Source organism: Crassostrea angulata, chromosome 1, assembly GCF_025612915.1.
Source record: "Crassostrea angulata isolate pt1a10 chromosome 1, ASM2561291v2, whole genome shotgun sequence".
NCBI classification, from domain to species: domain Eukaryota; kingdom Metazoa; phylum Mollusca; class Bivalvia; order Ostreida; family Ostreidae; genus Magallana; species Magallana angulata.
In genome coordinates, this window is record NC_069111.1 from 36,635,108 (window position 1) to 36,646,529 (window position 11,422).

Genomic DNA, 11,422 nt, shown 5'->3' on the forward strand with positions numbered 1-11,422 from the left:
AATGTGTTTGTGTACTATGTTGGCGCAGGTCCCTTGTTCCATCTATTGTGTAAACCACTTTCATCGATGGTGGCCGAATATTGGTGACGTCTTGTGTAGACTAAGTGGCCAGTAGAGAACATTGTCCCTTGGAGGACCTCACCAGTCCATTCTTGTCAAGACCAAGTGGCAATAGACAACAGTGGAGGACCTTACCAGTTCCCATACTAGGACAATTACTTTCTATATGTATTGATTCAAACTATATTAAATATGTAAAAACAATGTAAAAATATTGTCTTAGTCTTTGTCTTACAGTAAATATAAATTTTAGTTAATTCCGCTCGAAAATCTGTGACATAAACATCTCTCTAATTCCCACACTTACATATAGGAATTCAGAGGCCTGTGCTGTTTATAGTACAGAATATCTCTGCAAAAATAACTTATTTGAGGTACACTTACAAAGTTTTGTAGAGCATTGATTTACACAAACACTATTTCTTTAAATCATTCTTTAGATGGTATACCATTAAAATCATATACTTACCCCACTCTATGAGAACCACTGCTCGAAGTCATGATGGATGGAAGCAGGCGATTTTGAGATGCAACAGACGAACCACTTAAATGTTACCCTGTAATTTTAACGTATGATTACAGATACAAAAAATAGTGCAATATATTAAACCGTATTCGGCGCGTCCGCGCAACAGATTTTCTTTGTAAATTAGATTATCGATTATACGATTTTATTTTCATCGGGCGCGATGTTTCACTGCCGGAATGAGTAGTGAACAACGATGGTAATTGATGCATATAGTAATAAAATATCCTGTCAGTGATTTCAATGAGTTAGATATAAATGGGCACTTGGTGCCCTTTTCAACAGAAATCTATTAGAACCATTTAGTATATGAGAATGTGGAGATGATAAATGAATGGGAGAAAAATCTAATCAAAGTACTGAAGAGTTGACGATTTTACATTTTACAATTTTACGTTTTTTGTCATCAAGTAAAATTGTTTTTTGTCATCAAACTTCATGTTATTTTCATATAATGCTAAATACCACTAGAAATCAGCTTTATTATTTCTCGAGAGGGAAGCACAAGCAGCTGCATGGATGGTGTAAAAAATATTTCTTGCGATAATTACTATTGTAATACAAAAAATTATCATATTTCTAAAATGAATATTACAATGTCAGACATCTGTGCCACCATACACGCGGTGGAATCGTACCATTATCATCACAGGTTCAAGGATGTTAGAGATTAACATAATATTATTTGGTTATCCTGTGCGCTTATGTGTAGTAGTCTAGTACTTTGTATTATTATTTAAATTGGCAAGAAGTTCTTACTTGATAAATAACAATACATCGGGAATAGGTGCGGGAGAAAATTTGAAGTTACAGAAAATGTCTGTACAAGCCATGGGCCTTCTTGTCATTAACCTTACGATGTTATTTCTCAGACGACGGTTAGCCGTGTGTAAACATAATTATACCCCCGCAAACGAAGTTTAGGGGGGTATATTGGTTTCACCCTGTCTGTCTGTCCGTCTGTCTGTAGACGCAACTTTGTCCTCCCTATAGAATTTTTTATTACTGCATGGAACAGTTTGAAAATTTGTACATATGTTGAACACCATCTGAAGATGTGCACCTGCAATTTTTTTTTGAGATCTTAAGGTCTTAATTAATAAAAAAAAAATATTCTTTTATAAGTATTCTATCAACTGACAATGCAAAGTTGTTGTTTGTCAGTGATAAATTCTTAGGAGCTAGTAGGAACATCAAAGACAAGTGTGGCTGAATTCATTTGTCCCAAGGGAGCCATTTCTGAGCCATGGTTCAGATGGAGCATGTGTTTAGGGGAAATTGATAATCTGTAAAATGGGTGATGGTTTTGAGGCTATTATAAAACTGTTTCATGTAAACAAAAAGTTCTATCATTATAAGGAAATAAATAATTATATCATTTTTAATAAAGAAGTTAAACTATTTTTAGAGGTTGTTTAAATTTATTTGTCAAGTAAGTTGATGAAGTGACCCTATTGGGCATTAATTTAAATGAAATTCAAAATTACTGATATGATTGTAGTGTTTTGGTAATTTTAAAATTGTTTGTAATATTTAATTTTTTTTTTTACATATTTTTACATAGTATGGTAATTATGGTAATGTTTTGGGAGTTTATTAAGTTTAACAAGCTCATCAAAGAAAATCATAGTCCTATGGGATCAATTTTCTGATATGGAGTTCCATTGTGCCATAGGAGAAAGTGAGGAAAATTTGAAGCAACTAATTGCATGTGTCAAGACTCTTATTAGAAAGATATTGAAAGTTTTATCAACAGATGAGCATTGCTTGGCTACCGGTATTTCCATTTACTGCAAAAGGAGGGGTTATTGTCATTTTGTTGGTTTTTCTTTAAATCAATTAAATTTTTAAAAAAAAATATATCATCAGATACATACATTTGTAAATGTATTACTGTTATAGATATGTATTTACAGTGAGATTCTGACAATTTTGATTTAATTTTTCTTTGTTAACTAATTTTTTTTTTTACAATTCTAGATTTTTTTTTTGTATGTGTTCCAAACCTTTATTTTTGTCCCATTTGAAATTAGCCTTGCGGGGGTATTAGTCCCATTAGGACAGTTCTAGTTATATTTGATATCATTCAAACTAAAGACAGTATGGACAAATCTTGCGATTTAATCACTTAGCTATACCTGTAAATTTATATACTGGACGACCCCATACCCCGGCTCATAATGTTTAGGCCAGTTGGGCTATTGAGTCAACAAGTCCAATTTCTAGACGATTATATATTCTAAGTTGGTATTAATAAATACGGACAGTATGTGTTTGTAAAACACCGATACCAGGTTTGGCATCAGAGATATAAAAAAAAACATTCTGTTTATGTTATTTATGTCTCTGTTGGCATTTATTGCAAGGATTAGTCTTACAAAAGTCGACTGGACTCCTGGATCAATGTCATATCAAAGATTAAAAAAAATGTTAGCTGATGTCCAAAGCCGAAAATAAAAGCAAAAGCTCTAACCGCTCAAAGTTATAGCAATATAGACAATATCCATTGTCAAATTATGAATTAAAAATAAAATGCAAAGAACTTTGGTTTGTGTCACAAAAGAATAAATCTTCGATTTATAAAAGCTGTACCGCCTACCGTTATAAAAGTGAATCAAACCTATTTGTCAAGGTAATTACTATCGGGGTCGACATTTCTTGATATGAAACTAAGCGATAATGCTTTAAAATAAAGAAAAATCGACGTCATTTGGGTGTTTTACTACGGGAAGATTTTACTTGGAATGAAAAAGATGAGATGTGCGCGCTGACTACAATTAGCCTAATATATTACATCTCTTGATTTGGCTTACCTTTGATCCAAAATCTCTCCCATATGACGACTTGGATATATTTCGGAGAAAAGATTCTTATTGTTTTGAAATGCCAACAGGAACTCCCCCATATAGTTAAAGTATAGAATCAGAACTGGTTTATGATTCCGTAATCATCATCGATGTTTCTTTAAATCGCAACTCTCTACATACTTGCAAAAATTTTAATATAAATAATAAATTACGAGTTCGTCGCCATTTTGTTTCAAGGCGAGCGCTCGAGTTGTAGAACACGACTCGGATCTGAAATGGGGGGGGGGGGGTGTTCAAATTTCTTCAAATTAAGGTACCTCACTACACCTTGAAAAAGTTTCTCAAATCGACAGAAAATTACTTCATTATAATAGAATGCATGATGGATAATAAGTATATATGTCAAATAGGCGAAAAAATTTGCAATTTTAGATAAAAAATGATATTCTCAAAAATTTCATTCAGTTAACATGAACAAAAGCCCCAGGTGGATTCGAACTCATGACCTGCGGTTCACAAGCCTGATACTTTAACCACTGAGCTATGACGATAGACATCTGAATCGATTGATACAAACAATTTAACAAAACATTTAAATCGCCATCTTGTGACGTAGTGTCTTTAAAAGTATAACCCTCGGTGTAGTGAAGTACCTTAACATTATAAAATTACCAAAGTAAAATGTGTTTCAGCCCCCCTCCCCGGTAAACTCAAATAATCGTCATAGCCCCCCCCCCCCTCAAAAAAAAACATTTTTGGATCCGCGCATGGAGAGTATAGTTAATATCTTACCTCCTGCTAAATTGTAAGAAAATCATTGGCTAACAGCAATCACGTGGAGACTATGTATATTCCATACATAGTCAGTAGAAAATATTACCACCTTCGAGCATTATGTCGTAATTTTAGAGCATTATGACGTCAGGATTCATACTCAAAATGAAACTTGTAATATTATAATAACAGCTTGATTTCCACTGTTTTATTGACATTTTTATCATTAAAAAAGACAGGCGGTAAGACGTAATCGTCACATGGTTTGTAGTTGACCTAATATGGTTTATATATGGAATTTACTGACCATGTATAAACCATATTTGTTCAACTACAAAGTAGAGGAGCGATCGAAAGTAATATGGCCACCAAATACTTTTATGAATTCATGTCAGCTTAAAGTATTTGTCTGTATTTTTGTTCAATTGAAAAAATGGTAGTTGCTAAACTTCATGAAATGATTTTATTAATAATCATTTTATCAGGCAGTGGAAAATTTCCGAATACCAGAAAGTATGATATATAACGAGTCTCGTTTAATAGGGTTAATCTCATAAGGATAAACCAGATTATATTATTCTGCGCAAACCATAATGCAGGAAAACATTTTCATACAACGCCTTTGCTGTGACCGTACCTCTTTGGTTGTTTCAAGTCATGACCTTCGCAAAAGGCGTAAAATGGTCAGTTGTATCCAGTATATCCTCAGTCCCCCTTTACTTTTCTCAAGTCTTAAAAAGTCGATGCACACTTACTGCATAGGACGTGTTTTCTCAATTGGGACTAACTCAGGGAAAGGCTTTGCTGGGGTTTTGCACCTTGTACATCTAGGGCAATCTTCAACCTTCTTACTAATCATCCGATCCATACCTGGCCAAAAATACCTTTGCCTCGCTGACCACAGAGTCTTGTTTTTACCTGGAGGACCTGTATTTCTAAGGATTCCTTGAAGAACTACTTCCCGGTACACCTTGGGGATAACAAACTGATTCATCTCTCTCTGTCATAAATTTTCGCCTTTCTATATAAAATTCCACCTTTAACATAAAGTTTTCCCATTTCCTTCAAAACTTTTCTCTTCACATTATTACCGATATATCTGTTGGAGAATTAATTTTAATTAAAGAAAAATCCCTTCACATTACCGGTAAATCTGTTGGAGAAAAAAAAAATTCAAATTGAATAAGAGAAAACTTACCAAACAAAGTCTATTGTAAAGGCGAAACAGTCATGCGAGATTGATCTGATCACAATGAATATTTTCCCCGACAGCCCTCTTCAGGAAAGTGTCGTGACGATACGTTTGAAGACGTAAACATGGGAAAACATGTCAATAGTGAAGGCTGGAAGGAAAGGCGCCGACTCGTTGAATTATTTCTCTTGTTTTTAAGTCTGAAGACTTGCAAGTTTTGCAGACTAGGTTCTGTACTACTTACTGTTGAAAGCATTATGGGTTAAATGTAGAAAAGATTAGGGAAATATTTGTATGTAAGATGCATGAACACTGACTGTGGACAGGTGAATATTGTTCAAAATGGGAAAACACATCACCAGAAGAAGAAAGGCATGCCGTGAGTTTTGTTGCCAACATTAAACATGAGAACTTGTAAATATATATATCTTACCGCCTGCTAAATTGTAAGAAAATCATTGGCTAACAGTAGTCACGTGGAGACTATGTATATTCCATACATAGTCAGTAGAAAATATTACCCCTATCGAGCATTATGACGTCATTTTAGAGCATTATGACGTCAGGTTTCATACTCAAATTGAAACTTGTAATATTATTATAGCAGCTTGATTTCCATTGTTTTATTTACTTTTGATCATTTAAAAAAGACAGGCGGTAAGATATAATCGTTACATGGTTTTGTAGTTGACCTAAAATGGTCTATATATGGTCAGTAAATTCTATCTGGGGCGAGAGCGGACTCTTTATAATATTGTTTACAAAATCATCGGCTAGTATTATAAATGTATGTATACAATACTTATACATTGTTATAGTAACTAGTATTTTTTATGATAGTCATGATTGATAGCCTAGGCGCACCAAACCTGGAGAACAACATTTTATCTACCTTGAATATTAAACCCATTGACCAAAAGAATCTGAAGTCTATGGAATGTCGAGCAGGACAGAAAATGGAGGAGGCTGCAAAGCAATCCAAAGAATCGGCTACCACTGAAACTTACAAACTAGAAATTGATTAGGTGTATTTCATTGACATAGCATTTTTTTAATCATTTTAATGTTTTTATACAATTGACAGTTACAACTTACAAACATGTTAGTATGAAAATGTTTAAAGGTTTGTTTCTTATGAAGAACTGATGGAGGCAACTGGACAAATGGGAGGTATAATTGATGATTTGGGAGTTGGAATCATGCCTGCTGCTTCACCGTCATTTAGGTTTGTTGATTCTGGGGATTTGTTTAATGCTGAATAGTGCGCAAGTATCATCTTTTTGATATTAAACCCCCCACATCTATTCAGTATACTTGAAAAATTCTTTCAGATGTTCATTGTTTTATTTAATAAGGAAAACATTATATATGCCGAACAGTTCAGTTGGAAATCGTTCTGTTTAAGTGACTATTAAAATTTTGTTAATTTTACAGGCAAATGCAACAGCTGGATAATCACTTGGGATATCCACCGAAGTTTATGCACAGAAGCAGCTTATATATCGAAAGTACTGCATACTGAGTACACAATTTTATGGATAAGTAGTGTTCATCAATTCAGGGTTGACAAATGGATTATAGATAATGTTAACACAAAAGAAAACCCGGTTTGCGGTCACATTGACAGCTTTTCTCTGGTTATCTCATGTTAAGCTCATTACCCTTTACCAAACGGCTTTTTCGGCTTTTAAATATGAGCAAGATTAAGCCAGTTGGAAATAATTTGTGGTCTAAAACTGGATTTTTAAGAGATTTGCTATGACCCTCCTATTTGACCTTGAACTTTTGGTAAAGGTCGTTTTACCATAAGATGTTTATGTGAAGTATGAGCAAGATAGGCTAATGGGGTAGTTAATATGTTCTGGGTTTTTTTTTTTGCAATATCTTATATGACCTCGATCACTCTGAATTGTTTTTGCGTCGCTTTTACCACTAACCTAGGAACGTCACCCATTGACCAAAGGCACTCTGTGGATGAAGTATGAGCTCGAGCCGGATTGGACCATGGGAAGTGAATGATAGATCCATCCAATGATTTTTCATATAATTCTGCTACGACCTTGACCTAGAACCGCTGTTCAAGTAAAGTGATCTCGGACGGATGGTCTTATAACTACAGAGCGTCGTATTTAAGACCATAATATCTTCAACGTATTATGAAACTCGTCTTTGGTTCATTATTCGTAAAGACAAACGAGAATTTCACGTCCCTGCAGACCTGTAAAGATCCTGTTAGCCACGAAAGAAATGGTCACTACGACAATAAACGAGTCCTCTGACTGTATATCAATTAAGTTGGAAATGGGCAGTTAGAGGCAGACATTCTAATGAAAAAAACATTATTCAATAAGTCCAATGTGCAGACGACGTTTAGCGTGAAGAAAATCGCATCGTTCAGTCTGGTTCAGTGCAATTTTTTTGAAGTATTTTCTATTGAACACGGAAAAGGGCGATTATGCCAGTGCCAATTAAGGAAGCATTTTTTCACCTGTATAAGGAGCAGTTTCCTAAAAAGCAGCATTAACCATTGCCTAGAGAGTTTACAACCACTTTTTTTTAATTTGTATCACCCAACAGGCAACATATTCCACCGACAATAATTATTGGTAATAGAAAAAGGTGCTATATAATATATGGAAAAAAATTATATTTTATAAACCTCCATATATTATATATATAACCTGGGGTATTTTTCCTCCGGAAGAGATGCATGTAATGAAAGCATTGGGTTGGTGTTTTTTAAAGTTTTGAACCTTACCAGAATATAAAATTTTCACACTGGTAAAATATCATTTTAATGAAAACGTACCTAACCTTTTTTTCCATGGGTATTTCTTTCACTGGTTAATATCTGTCTTATAGACGCGATACATCATCAGAATTGTATATAGGTTGGTCTTTTTTATGACATAAAATTTATGAGATTTTTTAGAAGTTAGTAAGTCAAGCGTTACAGTGCAAAATCTGAATTATAAAAGAATTTTAAGTCGATGCATACTAAAAAAATGTAATTTATCAAATATTAAAAACCTATTGGTATTTATTACAGTGGCTTCGGAAGGAAATTGAAAGTGGGAGGGGGGGGGGGGGGCTAGACAAAACATCAGAAATCTTGACAAGAATTCATAAATCTTGAAATTCCTAATCCGTTGGGGGGGGGGGGGGGGCAGACATATTGAATATCACTATAAATATTTCAATCTTTAAGGCACAATTTGGTTTGCTGCGAGAAAAAGTGGGGGGGGGGGGGGGGGCCTCCCTGATGCTATGTTCCTAATGGTTAGGCCTAACTTTGCCAAAAAGTTGGGGGGGGGGCTTACCACCCCCACCACCCACCCCGGTTCCGACGCCTATGTTTAAACACATGTAATCTGGTTAGCTGTTATGCTGCTCACCTTGTTTAATTCATTGCAAGGGTTAACTGACTGCTGGTTGCGATGAAAGTCATTGGCTATTTTCAATGCTGACAACACGTCTTTTTTGCCATGAAGCTTGCCACATAATATTGACGACTCGGGTATTGCGCTGACTTTAGATGCAAACAAATTACCAAATGACAGACCTGGACGAACTCCTTCATTGGAAATTTCGGACATGGAGTCATATTGAGTCTTATCTCAAAACGTTCTCGGGGTGGTTAAAATCAGTAAAAATCTATTTCAAGGGGGAAAAAAATCTTTACGTAAGACGTCGGAGAGTAACCTGACCTATAGCAATGGATCTTCGTCCGTCGTGGTGGTCCGTCGTGGTGAGGTGTGCGTCGTGCGGTGAGCGTTAACAAATTTACATTTTTAACTTCTTGAAAACTACATGGCCAATTTTGTTATTTTTGTTAGATGCATTTCTATGGTAGAAGGAATCTTCAGTGTGAAGTTCATGGCTCTACTACCCCTGGGCTTACAAGGCGGGGCCAAATATGAAAAAAAAAAAACCAACATTTTCAAAAATCTTCTTTCCTTCTCCCACACATCTGAAAAAAAAAACACTGAACGCGTGGTTATGTGTATGAGGCCCTCTACCAAAGTTGTGAAAGACAAGGGTTTAGGCTTTTGGGTGGGACTAATTGGGTTATAAGGTAAAAATGTATTAAATCTTAAAACAAACTATTTTTCTACTGCCGTTTATATACTTTATAAACTAAATGCATGGCTATGATGTCCATGAGGTCTTCTACCTTAATTGTGAAATTAATGTGACAGGGGTTTAGGCCCTAGGGCGGGGCCAATGCACATATGGCTTTCATAGTTATAATGTCCACGAACCCAAATTGTGAAATTCATGGCCCCTGGGTCAGGGGTTCAGACCGTGGGGGGGGGGGGGGTATATGGCCATAATAGTTCATGCAAAATTGTTTAAAAAACGACTTCATAATTATGTTAACGAGGAAGACCTGTACCAAAATTGTGAATCATATGTCCCCCCTGGAGTATGGGATTTTAATCTAGGGCGGGGCCAAAATGGATGTGTAGTGTAAATGCATTTCATGTTTTAAAAAAATTATCTTCTTTACTCGCCTGTACGGAAAACTGAACTCATAATTGAAAAGTCAAGGTTGCCCTCAATCTATGGCATGTCAAACGATTCCATATTTGATCTTTTCCATTTGTATTACATGTATATAAATATTCATTTGTATTATGCAATTTTTAATTTGTATTGTATAATTATCCATTTGTATTCTATAATTTTCCAAAACTGACTGCAAAATTATAAAATACAAATGGAAAATTATAGAACGAAAATTATACAATACAAATGGAAAATTATACAATACAAATGGAAATTATACAATACAAATGGAAAACTATAGAATAGAAAAGGAAAACTATAGAATAGAAAAGGAAAATTATACAATGCAAAGATTATTTATACAATTCAAATGGAAAAGATCGAATATTGAAAAGTTTGACATGCCATATTTATCAAAATTATAAATTCCATGTCCTCGAGGTAGGGTTTCTGACTTTAGGGCGGGGGCAAAATAGCCATATAGTGTTAATGCATTAAACGGTTTTCTTTTAAACGTAAAAATCATCTTTTTTACTTCTGCTGATACTGAGTAAAAACTGACTGCATATAAAGAACGAAAATAAAGGCTTCAGATCTATTAAAATTCTAAATTTCATGTCTTACTATGTAGGATTTGAATCTAGGGCGGACCAAAACACTCATATTGTGTATAAGATAGAAGTTCTTAAAGCAGGATGGGTCAAAATGGTCAATAAGTTTTTATATGAGATGTTTAAAAATTACGTCTGCTGAACTAGAGTAAAAACTGACTGCATATTTATAAAAAATAAAAAAAAATCATTGAGCTTAGACCTTTACATGTCATGTCACCTCATTGTAAGGCAAGGGTTATGACTGGAAAAAGGAGGAGTGTTTGCATTTATGCCTTATTGTTTTATTCTACTCAAGAATTTCAATTAAAGAAATGAGTTCATAAATTTAAAAATTCTCATATTCAGAAAAGAGAAATAATGAATCTGTCTATCAATGATTTTGAAAAATTTCAAGGGGTTGTAACAGTTAATGAAGTTATCTTCCTTTGTTTTCTTCATAATAAAATAATGTCCCTTGTTCATATTTAGTGATTAATCATTGAATTTAATTTAATTAAGGAGTTAAATGATTAAAAGAGTTATGGAAGTATTTTTTTATCATTCGAGTTTTTAAACTGTTTAAATACACATATAAATTAAACTTCTTAATGGTACAATTTGATTAAAATCAGATTCTCGATGCTCCCGTTTTATGATGTGTCGCTACGAGGTTTCTGATTGGTTATATTTTTAATGAATATTTATATCGTAAAGGTCACCAAGAGGTGACCCTTTACCGGGTTTCTTCAGATCCTCGTAGCGACACATCATTAAAACGGGAGCATCGAGGATCTGATTTTAAGCAGAGTGACACATCATTAAAACGGGAAAATAGCAATTTACTTTAACGTTTTGAAGATGTCAGAAGTTAAAAAATGTTAAATTGTTGACGGACGTCGCTCGACCAAATAGGTTACCCGAACTACTTAAGAGCATGTCTACGAGAAAACCATGCAAAAGG